Raw genomic sequence first — 22278 nt, 5'->3', positions numbered from 1 at the left:
GATGGACGTGTTTACGTGACCAGTACAGTATAATGCATTTTTAGGGTATCAATGTTCGTAGTGAAAATATTGTAGTTACTAAACAAAAAGTACGAATAAATATTATTTTTAGCCGAAAGTAATTCGAATCCGGTAGTGTTTATTTCAAACAAGAAGAAAACCCAGGCCATGCTTGTTAGAGTAATGATTTTGCAGACAAAACTTCGAAAACCCCTAGACAAACGAGATCTGCAGTGTGTAATCTTTCAGCAGCTACTAATAAATAAGCCTTGCTGAAATTGTGCTGGAACTACTCGTATTATTCTCAATTACAAACACGTGGTGCGAATGTGGTCCTACCACAATATACCGCGTAAGATTCCACAACATTTAGTTATCAAGAAACGAGATAGGTAACAACCAGTACAATATGGTGGCGTCGTCCGGGATTATTGAAAATGTTACCGAAATAAACTACCACCGAGATTGCGAAGAAAACGACAGAATTCGTACATCCTGGCTGAAAATGTTAAAGGAAGTCGTATGCTGATACCTCCAAGACAAAGGAAGTCGAATGCTGATACCTCCAAGACAAAGGAAGTCGAATGCTGATACCTTCAAGACAACGGGATGCAGTTACTGGAGCAAGAATAACGGCGCAATAAGTCACGAAAGAAGAAAAAAGTTTAAAGTGTTGTGCAACAAAAAAGCAATATTCATATAAGTGTAGTGTTTCAGTGTTGTGAATTCCATCACGCACCAATCAACAAAGAAGACGTTATAAGAAAATCAGTAAACTGGGAGTAAAATAGTTTAGTATCCTTTAGAAAAGATAAATTTGTTGTGTTTTGTTTATTCCTGTGTAAAAAGATGACTATTGTAAAAGAGGAAAGTATTGACTATGGTGTCGCCAACGCTAGTACAGATGTAAATTTATCATACGAAAGTGAATGCAACGGTAATAGTCCGAATCCTGTAGACAAAGTTGAAACTCATACGGAAAGACAGAATGAAGTTAAAGACATGCTATCAAAAATAATGAATTATATGGAGGTAAAATTTAAGGCAACTGATGACACCAACAGACAAAACGGACAGTGGTTAGGAAATATTAAAGACAGACTCGATGCTAATGAGATTCGTTTGGATCAAATGGAGCAAAACAACGCTGCTCAGTTAGACCAGACTCTTAAGCTCATGAGTGATGAATTTGAAAAACAGTTCAAAGATATATGAAAAGAAAAATGACGATCACTTTCAAAAAGTAGAAGCAAAAATTTCCAGTTTGAGTTGTAATATGGTTAAGATCACAAGTAAGGTCAATCATGTCGGGAGAAAGTTTAAAAATGTAGATGCAAAAGTAAAAAATGTGAAAACTGAAATTAGCATAGGTAGAGAGAAAATCCATAATGTGTTTAAAGCTGTGCATTCAGACATCAAACAAGTAGAAGAAACAGTATCTGATCGTATTTCTCTTGTAGACGATAAAATTGTTAAAGTAGAAAGCAAATTTGAACAAAAGATAGGAATTATTACTGAAAAAATAGATGTAAATAATCAGATAAACAAAAATGAAGTCAAGAGTTTAGAAAGTAGTATTAATGACATCACTAAGAAACTTGAAAGTGTTAGTAGCAATATGGTCACCAATAGTTTGCCGAACAATATTGGCAGTTTGTGGTACAATATTCCAGTAAAAAACTTTTCAGATGAGAGCAGTATGCATCCGGTAGATTTCCTGCAGCATTGCAAGGATAACTTTTTTCCAAATATGAATGATAATTTGAAAATTAAATTTGTGAAAAGATTTCTAGAAGGTGAAGCATTGTCATGGACTAATCATTATTGTATGGAGGGAATGTCTTTTGCAGAGTTCGAGGAGAGGATCTTAAGTAAATTCTGGTCAGAGACAGAACAAGCAAGAATAAAAAGTGAATTCTTGAATGGACCTGTTTATAAACATGAATTTGGTAGCATGAAGCAATTTTGCAGAAATCAGTTAAGGAAACTCACTCACCTAAGCAAACCTTTTGATGAACTCACTCAAATTGATGCACTTAAAAGGAGGCTACAGTGTGAACTACAGTGGGAGTTAGCTTATGGCTCAGATGACACAATTGATCAGTTTTTGAAATATGTTAACAAACTAGACAGAATTATTGAGAAAACAGGTAAACCACCACACCATAGTCAAAACCATTTTCAGAAGACAGGACATACAAATTGGGGAAACACACAACATGATAAAAAGGAACCACACAGTTTTGGAAGTAGTGATTCTCATCAGAGAAATCACCAGTACAACTTCAAGGGATCACAAGGACACAATTACCATTACAAGGGTCAATATGGAAATAGTCATAATCAGTTTGGTAACAGGCACTTTGGAAATAAACCAAAGGAGTGGAATAGTCATAATGGTATGGCGAGAACTGAACAAGAGTTGAAAAACTGATTAGGGCTCCATTGGCGGTCCGCAAGGTAGGAGCTACTTATACACAAATGGAAAGGGCCAACCCAAACTGTCTAACTAAACAGAAAGATACCTGTGACATAATTAGTAATTATTTTAAAGAGAAGTGTTATCCCATTAATGTAGTATCTGTTACAAATAATATATGTCATCCAAATAAACCAAAAACAAAAGGTAAGTTATTTAAAGACACTGATTGCTTAGAAAACTGTGAAGAATTAAACTTAGATTCATTCTATGAGTGGGCTGAGAGAAGCACCTTGCTGGAAAATAGTTGGTCAAATGATCAAAGTGTATTAGGAATTAGAGAACTTATGGAAGAGTCTGGTGGGCTAGGAATGAAAAGAGCACCTACTAAGGATGATTTAAATGTGTATCTGCATACTGAAGGTAAGAGTGCAGAGGATAAAGATGATAATTTTTGTGATGTTGATTGGGAAGAAAAGGAGATTGAGGATAGAAGTGAAGATAGATGTTTTATTGGTGTGAGGAGTTGGAAGCTTTAGGGATTACTAATATAAAAGAGGATAGTAATGAAATTAGTGAGGTACACATGAACACAGTTGACAATTTGAATGATAAGGATGCCAGAATTTCAGCCAATGAGTTATTTGATCTTGATACATGGAAGAAAAATTAGAAGGAATTGACAGCAGGTAATCTTAACAGCATTAGGGGAGTAGATGATGAAATGTCAGATAGTGAGCAATTTTTGTTTAACTTATGGGTTAACAGTAGTGCCATTAAGGATGATGAAAATTTCAGAATGGTAACACTTGATATATGTGAAACTTTGTATCCAGACTGGTGGCATAGAATTAAGTATCACATTGCAAAAATGCTAAGAGAGAAATATAAAGGAGAGACACACAATAGCACAAATGAATGTAGTTGGATTAATGAAATATTCAGAAATAGTAATCAGGCCAAAGAAAATGCAATTAGGGTAATAACAGCATATAACTCTGGTAGTAATGATACAGGTAAGGATACTGGAAAGGGATATGGATTCAGTGAAATTGAAGATGACTTATTACATGAGAATATTAACAAAAAATTTGACTTTGATGTAAGCAGTCCGTTTATTGATGTGCAGATAGGATCATGGAAAGGAAAGTGTTTAGTAGACACAGGAAGTCAAGTATCTGGGATATCAGAATCATTAAGTAAAAAACTGAAAACTAATAAGGATTATGTCAAGTTACCTGTGGTAGGAATTAAAATAAGAGGTGCTACCGGGAAGCACAGTAAATCAATAAGGAGTCAGGCTTTTATCACTTTTGAAATTGAAGGAGTATCATGGTCGTCATTCCTAATCTCACAGAGGATTTTATCCTAGGCGTGACTTGGATAAAAAAAGTAAGTGCAGCATTTGATTGGGCAGGGCAGAAATTAATGATGACTCTACCAAGTGGTGAAGTCATCACTACGAAACATCTTCAATCAAATGTGTTTTGTATGAATAAGACTGTGAACAGTAATGAATTTACAAAAGAAGGTAAGTACATTGAAAGCCATGTCACAGATTTCGATACAAATGAGATAGAGTTTGAAAAGTTAGTAAATGAAAAAATTGTCGAGGCTAGAGAACTAACTGAGAACCAAAAACAAGATTTGAAATTATTTTTGTGGGAATATAGTGATGTATTTAGCAATATGCCAGGTAAAGTAATTGGATACCAATGTACTTTACAGTTGAAGCCACGTGAACCTTTCTTTACAAAACCATACAGTATTCCAATCTCGAAAAGGGTAGCAGTGGAGAAAGAACTGCAAAAGATGGAAGTGTGTGAAATCATTGAGAGGAGTATAAGCCCTTATAATAATCCCTTAGTCACTGTAAATAAACCTAATGGACAAGTCAGATTAGTACTAGATTCCAGACAGTTAAACAAATATTTATACAGAGAAACTGACCACCCAGAGAACATCGATGAGTTGTTATATAAATTTAAAAGTATCCAGATTATGTCAAGCCTTGACCTAACTTCAGGTTTTCATCAAGTACCTCTTGCAATTAGTTCTAGAAAGTACACTGCTTTCTTATACAATGGGAGATGTTACCAGTATTGTGTAGTGCCTTTCGGATTAAACTCATCAGTCGCCGAATTTATAAGGGCACTAGACTATGTGCTTGGCCAAGAAGTTGTGTCAGAATTAACAATTTATTTAGACGATATATTAGTTTCAAATCGAAGTTGGGAGGATCATTTGAAGTCATTGAAAAAGGTGTGTGAGAAACTCAGAAGAGGTGGTATGACATTAAAACTGGAAAAATGTAAATTTGGTGTGTCAGAACTCAAATTTTTAGGTCATGTCATTACTAAGGAAGGGATAAGTGCTGATCCTGAGAAAATAAAATCTATCGTAAACTTTCCATCTCCTAGAAACTGGAAACAATTTAAGTCTTTCTATGGACTCTGTGGATTCTATCGAAAATATGTAAATGGACAATGCCTTAATGTAACATGTTTAAGCAACTTACTTAGAAAAAATACTCCATGGAATTGGTCTGAAGAGTGCCAGAAAGCATTCGATAAAATTAAGAATGAACTTTGTAAGAACAGTCTTTTACGCAGACCAGATTTTAGTTTGACATTTTGTCTTCACACTGACAGTAGTGATTATGGACTAGGAGCAGAACTATTTCAGGAGAAAGTTGTGAATGAAAAAAAATCTTCATTGTACCATTGCATTTGCCAGCAGAATGTTACTTAAACATGAGAGAATGTACACTGTCACAGAAAAAGAATTACTCGCAGTACACTGGGCGTTTACAAAATTTAAAACATACCTGTTAGGACACAAGATAAAAGTCTATTCAGACCACAAAGCTTTAAGTTACTTGCAGGAGTGTAGACTATATCACAGTAGATTAGCCAGGTGGGCAATGTTCATGCAACAGTTTGATTACGAAATTGTGTATATTAAGGGATCAGAAAATGTAGTAGCTGATGCTTTATCCAGGTTACCAGTAGGAGGAGATCAGGAAATGTTTGATCAAGAGGAAGAAAAGGAATTTAAAATAAGATACATGAAGGGAATCCAAGATGAAAAGCTCATAAAGACACTTTGCAATAACATCAGGAGGGGACAGAATAACGATCCTAATTGGAAATTGTTTAAGGACTGTTTAGGCAAAAGAGGGTATGATAAACTTGACAAGTACTATAAGGTCTTTAAGGGAACACTCTTTAGAAGAACAGATGTGGATTCTGACAATTGGAAGCTATGTTGGCCAGAGTGTGAGGCAGACAAATTAATAAAGTACACCCATGAGAGTTACGGTCACTGTGGAATACAGAAATGTGTAAAAAAGTTACAAGAAAATATCTACTTTTATAACATGGTAAAGAAGGTGAGGAACGAAATATCAACATGTGACAAATGTCAAAGAGTAAAAGTAAGCAACAGAACATGTCAGGGAGAAATGCAGAACATCATTCCAGATAAACCATTAGATTTAGTAGCTGTAGACTTTTATGGACCTTTACCTAAAAGCAAATGTGGCCATTGTTTTATATTCATCATGGTTGATGTATTTTCCAAACTAATTAAACTTTATTCTGTGCGAAAAGCTACAAGTAAAGAGATCATTACAAAAATTGAGAGAGATTACTTCAAGAGTGTAGGAAACCTAAAGCTATACTATCTGATAATGGTTCACAATTTGTTTCAAAAAACTGGAAAGCATTCGTGGAAAAAACTAACACAAAACATATCTTGATATCCATGTACAACCCATCTTCAAACCCAGCAGAAAGGTACATGAGAGAAATAGGGAGACTTTGTAGGACGTATTGTAGTCACAAACACCCTAGTTGGTCCGACCATGTAAACAACTTCGAGGATATCATGAACAGCTTGCAGCATAGCTCTACTGGGTTTTCACCATATGAAATTATGTTTCATCTAAGACCAGCAAATCTTATTTCTGAATTAATAGACTTTCCACAATGTAGCTTAATATCAATGAAAGAACGTGAAGAGATTGTAAAGAAAACCATGAAGAAGCTAGGTGAAGCTGGGAAAAACAGACATGATAGGAAAATAAAGGCTACCACATTCAGAGTAGGTGACCATGTCTTAGTGAAATCCCACAAACAATCAAAGTTACTAACAGCAGAACTCAAGAAGTTCTTTGACATTTACATTGGGCCATTTGAGATTATTGAGAACCTCCATCCAAATGAGTACCGATTAGTATATCCCAAGTCGAGAAAGCTGTTTGGTCTTAGGAATGTTGTTTCTTTGAAGCCATATATTGAGAAAAGAGCAAACTGAGCCTACAAACATGCCTTTATCTGGAGAGAATTTTACTGGGAAAAAAAGAAGAAAGAAAAAAAATGCAGTCACCATACTATGCCATGTAACACATCTCATGCAAAACGATGTTGTATCTAGACTGATTGTCACATAATCTAATATTCGATTTCATGATTCCTATGTGCTTGTTTAAGTAATTGTACAGTATCAAATAAATTGCAAAATATGTAAACTTGATAAATAAGGGATTTTATTTTACTGATGATGCTAGGAGACAAGACATGTCACCCACCCTCACAGTTTGAGAATAGCAAATCTCATAAATTTTGAAATCTTGTTCATTCACTTAAAAAGACCATAATGCTTAAAAAATTGCGTAGTTAATAGACTATATTTTCTTGTATATGCAAGTGTGCTTTTGTTTTACATCATGCTCAACATAACTGTTTTTATTCACCTCTGTTTATAACACAATACAGATACTTTCTTGGCTTATTTTGTCTCTTAATTTTGATATCACATAATTTACAAGGCTCATGAGAGAATAGTGTTGTTGAATTGAAATACTTTTGCAACCTCACTGATGATATAGGAGTTAGTACTATGTTTGTTCTAATATGAGAAAATGTTTTAACATTAGTATTATTTTATAGTAAATTTCTGGGCAACAAATCGACATATGTATTTATGTAATCTATGTTGTGAGACAAAGGAGGAAGTCAATGGTTGATGAATGAATAAACAGTTTACTACAGTTGTGATAAAAAGTTGTATACAAGACAATGATGCAATTTCTGTATCGGACTGACAAGTGGACCAGGGTACACTTGTAAGTCCTGGTGGGCTGTTGTAATGTAATTAACTGTCGGAGATAAAGTTTATCTCATGTGAAAAGTATGATGCCCACAGTAAAGAGTTAAGGTAACTTCATTATGTTGCCATACAATGTGTTTAATTTATTTATTTATGAATATTTTCTTTTATGATAAATAATGGATTTGTTTGAGATGTTAAATGTTGTACATTTATATGTATTTATTTATATGTGTCTTTGGAGTTCATTAAGGTCAGGAGACCAAAGAATCTGGAATGCAGGAATGGCTGCAACTTCCGGGCACATGTTGGCTTGCCCGCCACTTCTTTGTCGGTATTGGAGGGAGATGGACGTGTTTACGTGACCAGTACAGTATAATGCATTTTTAGGGTATCAATGTTCGTAGTGAAAATATTGTAGTTACTAAACAAAAAGTACGAATAAATATTATTTTTAGCCGAAAGTAATTCGAATCCGGTAGTGTTTATTTCAAACAAGAAGAAAACCCAGGCCATGCTTGTTAGAGTAATGATTTTGCAGACAAAACTTCGAAAACCCCTAGACAAACGAGATCTGCAGTGTGTAATCTTTCAGCAGCTACTAATAAATAAGCCTTGCTGAAATTGTGCTGGAACTACTGGTATTATTCTCAATTACAAACACGTGGTGCGTGTGTGGTCCTACCACAATATACTGCGTAAGATTCCACATCATTCAGTTATCAAGAAACGAGATAGGTAACAACCAGTACAAACTGCACATGCCCCTCTCCATTACAGACCTTCCACCAGCTTGAACAGTCCCATGCTGACATGCAGGGTCCATGGATTCATGAGGTTGTCTCCATATCCATACATATCCATCTGCTCAACACAATTTAAAACGAAACTTGTCTGACCAGGCAGTATTTTTCCAGTCATCAACCATCCAATGTTAATGTTGATGGGCCCAGGTGAGCTGTAAAGCTTTGTGTCATGCAATCATCAAGGGTAAATGAGTGGCCCTTCGGCTCCAAAAGCCCATATCGATGATGCTTCATTGAATGGTTCACACACTGACACTTGTTGATGGCCCAGCATTGAAATCTGCAGCAATTTGTGGAAGGATCGCTCTTCTGTCACACTGAACAATTCTCTTCAATCATTGTTGGCCCCATTCTTGCAGGATCTTTCCTGTTTGCAGCAATGACAGAGATTTGATGTTTTACCAGATTACTGAAGTTCATGGTACACTTGTGAAATAGTCGTATAGGAGAATTCCCACTTCATAGCTACCTCAGAGATTCTGTGTCTCATCACCCATGTACCAACTATAACACAACATTCAGATTCACTTAAATCTTGATAACCTGCCATTGTAACAGCACTAATCATTCTAATAACAGCACAAGATAGTTGTTGTCTTCTATAGCCGTTGCTGACCACAGTGCTGTATTCTGCCTGTTTAATTTCTGTATTTTAATGCATATACCCATACCAGTTCTTTGGCACTTCAGTGTATGAGGCCACTAGAGTGAACATGGAGTAGAACTTTGACCCCTTGCAGCTCTGTTCCTCAGCAAACCTCATTGTACAACAGCCAAACTTCAAGAGAGCAAGTCCCCTTCTGGTGTGGCTTATCAAACCACCACACACACCTTCTGGCCAAAAAAAGTTAAGGGCACTTGAGAGTGTTATGCAGCATTCATGGCATGGCTTACATTGCATTTTGTTCAGTGATAAATCACAGTTCCGCATTACAATGGATGACCACCATCAGTGAGCATGTTGGAGACCTAGAGAGAGGTTAAAATATAGCACAATGGAATTACTCCTGTTGCTACCATACTGCTCCTTGGAAAACTATTTTCCTTGTCTTTCAACTGTTTTCTATTATACATCTAATGCATATATCACTTGTACACAAAATAGCCCAAATTATTATTAATGCATTTTTTGAAATGTTCTTCTTATTCACATTATAATTCACAATTTATCTCTATCTTTGTTAAGAGGAACTGATAATTGACATTGTTCCAGCAGCATGTAATCACAAAAATGTTGTGAACTAATAACTGTTTGGTCACAAAGAGATCCATCTCACCAGAAAAACTGAAGTTCACTCTCTCTAATAACCAGTGAAGATTCTCTGAAAATTCATTAACTTAGAATTGATTTATAACTTCCATTACTAGAGCACTTAAGCTGCTCTGTTTGTCAGGGTTGGCATTATACTTTTGTTGCCCTAATTTTTCTGAATCAGATAGTTCCTTTGGTTATCCAAATAAGTCACTAATTAAGCAATTGCATAAATTAGATAATCCTGAAAATTCTACCTAAAATATGAGAATTCACATGTAAGTAAAGAGTGTATCACTTAAATCATACTTTGGCACTGATGCAAAAGGCTCATAATCAACAATAAGTAAAGATCTAATGATAATGGCAATGAAACTGCAATGAAACTTGTAGATGAACTCTGCAAGGACAGCAAGTTACTGAATAATCAATGAAAAATTAGGAAGAGGATGCTCTCTTTGAAAGGGCATCATCCAGAATGAGAACAAGAGATCTGATGGCATGTTTTCTGGGTTTCAACCAATGGATGGTCCAGCTGGGAGTTAGAGGCAGAAGAATAAGGGGAAATGCATTATTAATGATGATGATACATCACCAGCAGCTTACTCAGGAGAAAGATAAGATAAAGTGTACATGTTTTAAAGCATTATTTACAATTTTTTTCAAAATGAGTGACAAAATGTCATGTATTCTGTGTTTAAATCAATTGATGGACCAGCTGGTAATAGGAGGTATCAGAACAAGAGAATATGCAGTATTAAAGGTGATGATACATCACCAGTGGCTGACTCCAAAGATTATAAAAGAAATGTAATCACCTTCTACAATGGCCTATTAAAATGAAAACAAGATGTTTATTTTACAATTGTATTTTTGTGTGTCACTAAATAATATTATCCAAGAGGACTAAAGCCAAAGGACAAGTCAATCATGAGAATGGATATATCATTCTGCAGAAAAGTATATGGTGGAATGAAACTTCTTGGCAAATTAAAAACTGTGTGCCAAACCAGGATTCAAGCCATGGGATCTTTGCTTCATACAAGCAACTGTTCTACCTACTGAGCTATCTAGGAACAACTCATGACCCACTCTCACAGCTTTACTTGCACTCTCTTCTCTCCTCACAGAAGTTGTGCCGCATAATTTTGTGGACTATGTGACAATGAAACATGGTTTAGCCACAACCTAGGGGATTGTTTTCAGAATGAATTTTCACTCTGCTGTGGAGTGTATGCTGATGTGAAACTTTGTGGCAGATTAAAATACGTGCTGGACCAGAATGTGGAAGGCAGAGGTCCCAGGTTTGAATCCTAGCTGGGCAAACAGTTTTAATCTGCCCTTAACTTTCGCAGTATGTCAGTACCATTTGAACAAAACTTTGAGAAAAAGTCTTGCTTTGTCTTTGGATTCAGTACCAGTAGTAATGATAATTGGTGTGAAATAATGTTATATAAAATTTGAGTTAAACCAAGCAGGTAAAAAAAGTGGAATTTCTTTTAGAAAGTTTTCAAAAAAGCTAAAATAAAACTGAAGTTTGATAAGAAAAAATGGAAAGTAGCAGTAAAATCAAGTTTCAAGTAAATTCCATACCATTTGTTATAGTTTTCTAGACTAATATTGATGACATTTGTCTGGTTTAATGTTGAAAAGAGAATCCTAGTTTCTAAATGAGAGTACCTTTTCAGCCAAAATATGTCAGAGTGTTAGGAAAGCTGAGAAGAAATAATTAATGATGCCAACAGCATCATTTATTAAGAAGAAAGTATGTCATTTAGAAGCCCTTTAGGCTTTAGTAAAAAGAAATATATTGGTCAAAGTGAATTAATGTAAGCTTTAAATAAAGTTTTGTTGTTATATAATCAGAAGTTAAGTTTTGTTAATAATGTTGTTTTCTGTTGCTGTGAAGTGTTAGTCTTTAATGTACTATTTGTGTGAAAAGCCAAAGAATGGATTTTTGATAATTAATGATTATTTAGTGAAGAAGTATATGATGCAGCAGTGATATGAAGCAACAGCTTAGTGATGAAGTGATGAAAAGCAATAAAGTATATGGTCTAATGAAGTCCACATCTATATCTGCATCTATAGCCTACAAACCACCGTGTTAAACCTGTGGCGCCAATGAGGTCGACACCAGTATCGATATCTGAGCATCATCTTTGAACTAATCAAAACATTATCTTTGTACAGTTCCGCCATTCAGTTCTGTGTAAGCACTGTTTGTGTAAAGAGGTGAATAAATGAACTACTGTAAAATGGGAGTGTTGTTTGGTGAAACTGACCCGAACTTCTCCCTCAAACCTATCTGGTATGGTTCCCGCAAACTTGAGCAATTTTTCTAGAACTGGTCATACGGGTGATTTGTATGTGATCTCCTTTGCAGATTGATTGCACTTCCCCAGTATTCTACTAATAAACCAAAGTCTCCCACTTGCTTTACCCATTACTGAACCTAGCAATCATTCCATTTCATACCCCTAAAAAGTGTTATACCCAGGTATTTGTGTGAGTTGGCCAATTCCAACAGTGACTCATTATAGTCAAGGAATACTATTTTTTGAAGTCCAAAATTTTACATTTCTGAATCACCTGCAACAACCTGATTTTACTATTAATACTGTTTACTAGGTCATTAATACATAACATGAGCAATAAGGGTCCAAACACACTTCCCTGGGGCACACCCATTGTTACTTCTACATCTGATGATATACAAAAAATTCCCAAAATTATTATTTGTAAAGTATTTCGCTTAATTTTTAATTCAGATTATAATTTACTACCTGCTAATTCTAATGGTGTATTCAGTTTTGCCTAATAATTCATTACTGACAAGAAATTGTTAACAGAATTTTTTCCAGTAGCATTTAATTGGGAAAATGTGAAAAAATATCAACTTCAAATCAACAGTGTTGTGTTTGCTATTGTTGAATTCATTTGCAAGTCCAAACAGTTTTCAACAAGAGACTAAAAGGTTAGGAAGCTATGAATGAACACCAATCTGCAACCAAGTCAGTAACCTTATAAAATTTGATTCTTCCAACGTTTTGGAAAGGAACAGAAGTGTTACTGTGGCGTAATGGTGTGTGGCGTCATCATGTGTGACTCCACATCACAGCTGGTAGTGACTGAGGGAACTCTCATGGCATAGTGTCTGAACATTCTGCATTCTCATGTCTTACCCCTCATGTGACACTATCAGGATGCAATTTTTCTATGGAACAATTTTGTCTTCACATGACATGTGTCTCTGTGAAATGTCTGTGTGGTATTGAGATACCTCTATTTAGATCCCCAGATTTTCTGCAACAAAACATTTGTGTGAGTAGCTCAGACAACAACTCCATCTCAGAGTCAGTATCAAGGATGTTGTAAATTTGACTCGATATTGTAATCACTGAAATATCAAAAATCGAATAGCACTTCACCTGAGAAGTTGCATCCTCCTCTTCTACACAATGTATATTTAATTTATTTAATGAAACTGTTAGAGTTGACACTAACTGGACCAAAAATGTGCCATGTATCAAGCCGGAGTGTGTGACAAAAAAAAAAAAATCACCTATTAGGCACAGTCCACTCACATTAATGTGAGCACTGCCTATGTCCAATGCCGACGTGCAGCAACCACTCACAGACAGTGGGTGGGAACACTAGCAGTGGAGGGTATATAAAGCATATCAGGGGACACAGAAAACACTGCAGTCATTGTCATAATGGAGGAGCAGAGCAATTTTTCTGTCATCCAAAAGAGCTTTCTCATTGGTTTTTGGGCCAAGAGTGGAAGCATTTCTGAAACAGCTAAGTTTGTGAATGCTTCACATGACTCCACTGTTAAAGTACACTGTGCATGGCAAAACTGACACTGAGGCAAGTGTGATACACCCCAGGCAATAGATGATAGGGGTAAACAATGACTGCGAAGAAGTGTGTGGGTGAATAGATGTGCAACTGTTGAGCAACTTGCCACCTGTAAGATCCAAGGGGCTACCAACATTGTCTCCTCAATGATTGTTCAGAGAATGTTACTGCATACAGCCTTCCACAGCAGCCTCCTGCTTTATGCACCCATGCTGACTGCTTTTCACCAATGACAAAGGCTGAAATATGTATGCCACTAGTGCAACTGAACATCCACTGAGCAGTGACAGGTGGCCTTTTCAGTTGAATTAATTAGACAAATGTCCATTGGCATGTACAATGGAGGAGGTCAGAGAAGGGAGTAATATGGCATGGGGAAATGGATTGTCACATTCCCTGGGCAATCTAGTGATTCTGGAAGACACAATGGATTGACCCAAGTAAATATCTATCCTTGGGTATCATGTCTACCTCTACACCCAATTTAACAATGTAGGAAAAGATAGATTGCTACTTACTATAAAGATGACACAGTTAAATTGCAGACAGGCACAATTAAAAAACACTTACAAATAAGCTTTTGGCCACAGCTGTCTTCAGAAAAAGAAAGAGAAATGCACATCATTCCTTCAGACAAGCAAGCAAGCACACCTCATACTTTCATGACTGCTAACTCTGGCAGCTCAGTCCGGAATGCAGTTTGATTTTCATTGGCAGTGTGGTGTCTAACAGCTGAACAGTGCAACACGTCACACAGCTTGCAGTTTGCATGGGTGGTTCAAAGAATGCCAGGAAAAGTTTACCACACTCCTCTGGCCTCCAGACTCCCTGCATTTAAACACAATCAAAAATCTGTGGGACCATCTCGATTGGGATTTTTCTTCCATGGATCCTCAGCCAAGAAACTTAGCACAGATTGCCATGGTACTGGAGTTTGTATGGTTGCACATCCCTGTAGGTACCTTTCAGAACTTTGCTGACTCTCTTCCTGAATGTTTCAGAGCACTCCACATTGCAAAATATGGTTATTCAGGCTTCTTATAGGTAGTCACATAAATGAGGACTGGACAGTGTATTTAACTAAGGGTGCAGTTATGGGCCTCCACATTTCTGCCAATTTTCAAATTTAAGAATCAATATCAATTTAATAAATAGATCCAGCTCCAAAATATTTATAATGTCAGTTTCAAAATAAGCTCTTGCTAACGTGTCAGAAACAAGCTATATTCAGGTACATAAAACGAAAGGGGAGGACCCCCTGAAGAGAATATGAAGCAAAGTTAAAAGTTAATTCACAATTTGCTAAAAGTAATGCTGTAGTCCATTTCCAAGAATCTTGCTTTTCATTTCATAAACTATTATGGAGATAATAAAATCTGTACAATAAATTATTGCTGCTCCTATTTAAGAGAGCAGAAGAGGATATGGGCACAGGTGGAGAGAGAAAGAGAGAGAGGGAAGGGAGGGGGTGGAGGGTTATTCAGTGAAAGTGTGATGTTCACTCACGATTTTCTTGTTGGCACCTCTTAGATAGTCTACAGATTAAAATCAGTTTCACAAAATGTACCAGTAACTTTCAGAAATGTGGTACTACTTTGGTGGTCCTTTGCCACACATTTGTCTTAGTGGTCCAGCCCCATGCTTAGCTCACTACTGCCATCTGATAATTCAGTGTTTCTTTCTTTGTATGCGTACTTGTATCAACACCTCTTGATTCTGCCATGTGACCAGATGCCCTTCCGCTGACTAACAGGGTCTGTAACATAGTTCTGGACCCAGCAAGGCCTCTATTGTCCTAACCTCATTCTCAGTTCAGATCTTCCCTTCATGATGACATCAGATTTTGGTCCCACACACACACACTTCGATGGACATGTCAGGTGATGAGGCACTTTGGCCAAGGATATTCCTTAAAAGGAATTAAGACCCACACATACCATTCCACCTCTAATCCTACAACACACAGAGATATTTAAAACAGTGTTTCATACATCACGACATTCCGTATGATGGGCAAGCTTTTGTGTCCAAGTAGGTACTAACAAAATATCAACGCCATCCCCTTCATAGTTGGTAGCCTTGTATGATAACTGTTTTCATTTATTTGGAGTTTGTTCTGGATATTTCTCCCATGGTAAATGTTCGTTTCCACATTTCACGTCACCTATAATCATATTCTTGTTCGTGGCAATGAGATAGTGACTTTGTTCTGTGTCGCATACTCACATGGAATGAATATAGAGTGTTTACTTTTGGGATGAGTCAGCATTAATGATGCTGTTCTTACCATTTTACTCCTTTTTTAGTATTATCATATCAACAAGTGACTTTCAGTAAGAACTATTAAATTCTGTAATCATTCAGCGCACACTGTGGTAACTGAGTTTTCTTAATAAACCTGTTATTTTTCTTATCCCCTTGCAATCACTGTAATATGCGGTATCTGACATGTCTGTTCTCACACTCTCAACTAAAGCAAAATTTTTCTGGTTATTTTATTCAGTTACCTAGTGTTATATTCCTACACTGGTGACCTGACAATAAACTCAAGTGAATCAGTTTTCAAATTCAGCATGGTGCTGGTTACCTCATCCTGTTAGGTGTGCATTGAGACTCCCACCAGCTCCTGTATGAGAGTGCCTTTATGATCTTCATCCTCCATAATGCCCAAAGATAGCATCATTTCCTGGATGGCATTTTGCGAGGCTATCTTTGCTGTTTCCCCTGCTTCCATGACATCCTCATTTTCTCTGTGATGCTTGAAGAATACTATGAGAAACTTGGCATAATCTTTAAATGTGTCCAGGATGCGGGCACCATTGTCATCACAGCAAAGTGTGTTTTTGGTGTCAGCAAGGTGATATTGCTGGGCTCAGGCACCTCCACCATAGGCTCTCGTCCCTGGCCAACATGGTGCAAGCCATCCTTGATTTCCTGCACCCCAAGGCGTTCAAGGACCTCCATCATCACTTCAGCAAATTAAACTTCTTCTGTCACCCACTGAAGAATGCTGCTGGTATGCAGGTGTCACTCAGCAACACCCTTCACAGCGTCAAAACAAAGGGGAACAGTGCAGCGCTGTTGACACCACAAGTGGAAGACAGCTTTGCTGCCACCAAGCACAACTTGGCAGATGCTAACCTGCTCACCCACCCACAAACCACTGCCCCATTTGCTGCTGTGGTGAATCCCAGCCAGAAAGTCATGGGCACCATGCCGCAGTAGCACATCAGCAGCACCTGGCAGGCAGTCACTTTCTTCTCCAGCAAGTTCTCTATCACTGAGTGGTGCACATACAACAGAAACTTCCCTCCCATCTAAGAGGCAACCAGATACTTTCAGATGTCAGTAGAGACCTTTAACTTCATGGTCTTCATTGGCAACTTTCATCTTGAAAGACAATGACCAGTGCTTGCAACATCAGTTTACCACCAACATACTGCCACAACTGACAATGGTGTCACTGACTGCCTTGGCTGAACCTGCACCCTCACTTGGTCCCTGGACTCCAAGGTACTGAGCACCATGCAGTAACAAGACCTGAAACTGTTTGTCTCTGCCTTGATGCCTTTACCAGTCTCCTAATTTAATAAATTTCAGTTCCCACCCCAGATAGCAGTATCTGATGTAACATATCAACCAGATCACTGCACCCATCCCCAATCACATTCTATCCCAAGGCTGCATTTGATGAGCTACACAACCTGGCACACTGCAGTGTGAGTACTTCCATCCACCAGAGTTTCCTGTGGCCAGGTATTCAAAGGGACTACAAGACCTGGACCCACATTTGCCTCACCTGTCAGCATGACAAGGTCAGCCAGCAGATACATGCACCTAATGCCACCTTCCCAGAAATCAGGCAGCACTTTGTTCACTTTCACTGTACCTGACATCAAGTTACCATCTGTCAACAGGATTGTGGAACAGCACAACCATACCTTAAGGGCCAACCTTCCCTGACCCAAAAGCATGTGGAGCACTGCCCTGCTGATGGTATTTTTTGTCCTCTGCATCACTCACATGTCTGACATAATGTCAGCTGCTGATCTCATCTATGGTCAGTTGCACACCATGCCAGGTGACTTAAGAGCCCACTGATCTGTCCGTGGATGATATTGTGCCTGAGTTTGTCACCAGCTAGCAAGACTGCATTGGCTTGCCTGTGAACCCCACCCTCTCCTGCTCCCATCCCCAGCACCATGGACCATGGTTTCATTCACAGCAAGAAGCTAGCCTCATGCGGTCATATCAGAGGGCACATTGAAATTCATAGTCCTATTTCAGCCTCACTACTCTAGCCCGCACCTGGTACTGAAGCAGGAGTCCAAGACATTCAGTCGACATTTTTGTAGCACCCCTACCAGCATTGTGATCAACAGCTTAAAGCCTCTCCATAAGCTGAAACCCATTCTCATCAACAACCCACAGACACCCACTGCTGCAGATAGTGGTGCCACTGCCAACACCACATTAAGCAATGCTGCCGCCAATGCTGCTCACCCCAACACACCAGCCTTCTGCACCACAGCTGAGGACTCAGCCAGAAATCTACCGAGCTGTGACACTATTCCAGAACTGCCACTGACAATACAGACACCGGCTGACTATGCTGCTGACACCAGACCAACACCCTAGCTGCCATTGCCACCCACAGTTGCATTATTTTATGCATTCACAGCACCAGCCTCAGACCTGCTGGTGCTTGTCTTCTTGCTGGAGACATAAGCGATACACTCTTGCAATGGTCGGCACATGCACTTCCATCTGTCAAACATGGCCACTCAACTGTCAGCCCATCCACACAGTAACCTAGCAATGCTACTGTGCTTCAACCTCCACTACGTTGCACTGGGAACCTCACTCAGCACCTGGTCACTGTCCATGCACTTTTAGACATAGGCTGCTCACCAGCCACTTTCCCTTCACCCTGTTGCTCTGCCCAATCTTCCCTGGAACCCCCACCTTGAATACCACCTAATGACATCTCACTGTTGCTCACTGCCAGCTTCTTGCTGGCTTTCGCTGTCATGCACTACTGACAGTTGGCAACTATGTCTACTGAACATCTGGTGTCCTGACATCTGGCACCCACCTGTCACGTGACTGGCATTAGCAATGTCAGTGACTCTGCCCTTTGTCTACTGTTATGCCTCAATCCCAGTACTAGCCTCCTTTGTCAAACCTCACGAAGTTGGGGGGGGGGGGGGGGGGGGGGGCAAGCTCTCTACTGCCATTTACTAATGCAGTGAGTTTCTTTCTTCATATTCATGTTTTCACCAACAGCTCTTGATTCTGATATTTGACTGGACACCCATCCACTACAGTCACCTACTGCTGGAACCTAAACAACAGTTCTGCACCTAGCCAGGCCTTTTCTGGCATAACCTTGCTCTCAGTTTGGATCTTCCCTTTATGGTAACAACATCAGATTTTGGTCCTGCACACACACCACAATAGACCTGCCACTTGGCGATGCACTTCATATCTGAGATATGTTAAAAAATGACGAAAATCCTCCAGCTGTATTAAGGTGTTGGTTTTATTGGCGACTAGTTTTGATGTTGTTACAATATCATCTTCATGTCCATACTTGTTGACAGCAGCTGTGTGTGTCTAACACTTGTAGTCAGTGGTGAGATAGGCATGTCCCATGTGGAAGGCAGGAAAGCAAGAACAGCAAGAAAAATAAGTCCTTGAGGGCAACTTCACCTAAACCTTGGATTATCTCCTTATCAGAATCATGTAGTATACTAAGTGAAGAAGTAGGTGCAATTCTACCATAGGGTTGGCATGTTCCACTGCATTGGTATATACCACTATCATAAAATATGGAACAGTTATCCTACTAAATAGCATTCCATATGATGACACAACCAAATGAAAGATTAAAATGCTATTCTATTTTTATGCTTGCCATTAGATAGAAAGCTTTCTAATGAGTGACAGTTGGTTACTGGTGTTTCTTGTCAAAAAGTAGTGGTAATGTTTGTAGAATATATTTCAAATATATCGTATATTTTGAACAATGATGTATGTATAAGATCCCCTTAATTTTAGATCTTAGGGACAAATTATAGTCCTACAAAGTTATTTCTCAATAAAAAATTTCAAGCATAATCCTTTGTGTACTTGGATCTCCACAGCTAATGAATTTCATGTACAAGAATAATTTTCTTGCTTTTACTGTAATTAACTATTGTTGCTGGATCCAAAACAACAGTAACTGCCTTAATTCAGAGCGGTGTACATATAAATGCCTCCTTCAGTCATAGAAAATAGCATTTTGTGGGTGAAGGTAGGTACTACAGTATGCATACACCATTCCATATTATCATATACCTTGCTATCAATTTATAGGAACACTAATGAAGTACATGTTTTCTTTCCATATAAAGCTTTGGTCTGGGGTGAAGGAAATTCTACATTTACAACAGTATCTTTCTTCAGCAGATGAGCATCCTTTTGTATAAAGGGTCAGAGAGTAGCAGTGTTGCAACCTCGTGAGAGCTGCTTCTTAATTGTCGGTTTTCTCTGGTCCCTTAACTGGCACGTGCGGGCACTGGTCGCATGTCCCATTCCTGATGAAGTTGTAATCTGAAACACAACATAGATAGCACACTGTAGCAACAGGACATCACTGATTCACTGCAGCTCCATCCACCATACAGTACTGTCAATTTATGTCATTTGAGGAATGTAGATGCTCATTTGAATGGTTTGTTAACAACAACACAAGCATATTATGTAACAAAATTTAAATATATCTCAAGTGACTCTATGCTGCATTTTCTAATAAGGCCCAGAAATTTTTGAGTACATAAATGTCAATAATTTCATTTTGCAACAGAGTAGTAAGAAACAGAATGAAAATTGGGTTTAAATGTCCCATCATCCACAAGGTCTTTAGAAACAGAACATAATGTTAGAACAGGCAATTTTGGATGTATAAATCAGTTGTATAATCTTTTTAAAGTAACCATCCAAGCATTTACCTCTTGACATTAAGGTAATGCATGAAAACCTGAACTTTGCTAGCTGTAGGAGGATTTGTACCGTCATCCTCAAAAAAGTGGGCCCAATGTCTTACTACTGTGCTGATAACTTGATAATGATACAAAGAGAGTACATAACTGCCAAAGATCATCAGAGTTCCCTACCAGCCTTGTACCCACATGTTCTTTTTAATATATCGTATTTATGGTTTTTTCCCAAAGATTGAAGTTCTTCAAACAAGCCTATCCTGTATAATCACTGTACTCTAAAGGTATTTCAACTTGCTGTATTTCTACATATTTACCCCCCTCCCCTCCAATACTTCCCTTCGTTATTAAAGAAATGTGTCTTTAATGCCTTGTGATAGGTCCCACTAACATATCCCTTCTTTTAGTCAAGTTTTTCAGCAAAATTCTTCACTCCTTGGTTGTATACAATGTCCCTTCAGTAGTTGTCTGATATACTCACCTACTACCAGCATTTTCTGCAGCTTCACATTCCAAAATCTCCTTTTTTCTTCTTATGTGTACTGTTCATCATTCACATTTAACTTCTGTATAGGGCTGTCTGTATTCCAGACAAATATATTCAGACAAAACTTCCACTTATATCAAGGACTGGGGCTCAGTGAGAAGACAAGGCTTTTATGCTGCAGGACAGTGTTTTGAATCCCTGCCTGGTCATTTGGATTTAGGTGTACCATAGCCTCCCTTATATCACTTAAGGCACATTCTGCAACTTTTGGTTTAAAAAAGACAGGGGTGATTTCCTTCATCAGTATGTGCTACCTCTAATGGCGTTGTTGTCAACAGAACATTAAAGCCTATTCTTCCTTTCTTAATATATATAGCTCTTTCCTTGCTATTATCAATCTACATTTTGTAACCTGCCATCATCAGTTACTTAGGTGCCTGGGCCTACATGTCAGAGCTTGCCTACTGCTTTCAGCATCTCACTTCCTCTTGTAGCTCATCCATCATCACTGGACTTATTTTAATTATACTCCATCCAGTTTCATTTTTTATTTTATTTTTATAATTTTTAGGACTAAAATAAATTTTCCTATTTTGCCAGTACTCTTTTATCTTATCCCAACATTGTTTTATTTCTATTTTCTGTCTGTGCCGTTTTCAACTTTTTATTTCTTCTGCCTTGAAAGCCTTCTAAAGTTAGCATTTAATCCTTCAAAAGTTCTTTATGTTAATTTTCTTCCAATTACTTGATGTTATTTCTTACTAATTCTTTTTTTCCATCTGTACCAATGTTATTGTCAATTCCTTTTCCAGAAGTGCAGAAATATTTCTTTTTCACTTGCTGTTCTTGCTTATTCAGTTTGCCATTTCTTCTGATTTTTCTCTATATTTTTGTAGATCTTGTCATTACTTATTTTTCAACCATATGTAGCTTGCATTAGACCCACTGTTTTTCTAACAATCCATCTTCCAAGTACCTCTGTTCTGTTCAGGTTATAGTCTAGCATTCACATGCATGTAAACATTCTGGTCTTACCACTGTGGCATAGGGTTTTGTTTTCTGAGATTCGATATTGCAGAACTTTTTTGTTGAACAATATGCTTTCATCTATGGTGAGTAACTAGGGGAAAGATAAGTACCACCCACAGGAAAATTAAAAAAGTATCTGGAGAAAAGAGAAACAGCTGTATGAATATAGTGATCTGAGATGAGAAACCACTACCAAGCAAAGAAGGGGAAGTGAAAGATGGAAGGAATTATAGAGGGGCTATACAAGTAAACTGAACTTCAAGGCTGTATTACAGAAAGGGAAGAAAAAGTATGTAAAGTTGAGTTGGAAGATGTGATACTGTGAG

Source organism: Schistocerca serialis, chromosome 5 (genome assembly GCF_023864345.2).
Source record: "Schistocerca serialis cubense isolate TAMUIC-IGC-003099 chromosome 5, iqSchSeri2.2, whole genome shotgun sequence".
In the NCBI taxonomy this organism is placed as follows: Eukaryota; Metazoa; Arthropoda; class Insecta; order Orthoptera; family Acrididae; genus Schistocerca; species Schistocerca serialis.
Note: the sequence above shows the minus strand (reverse complement) of the source record.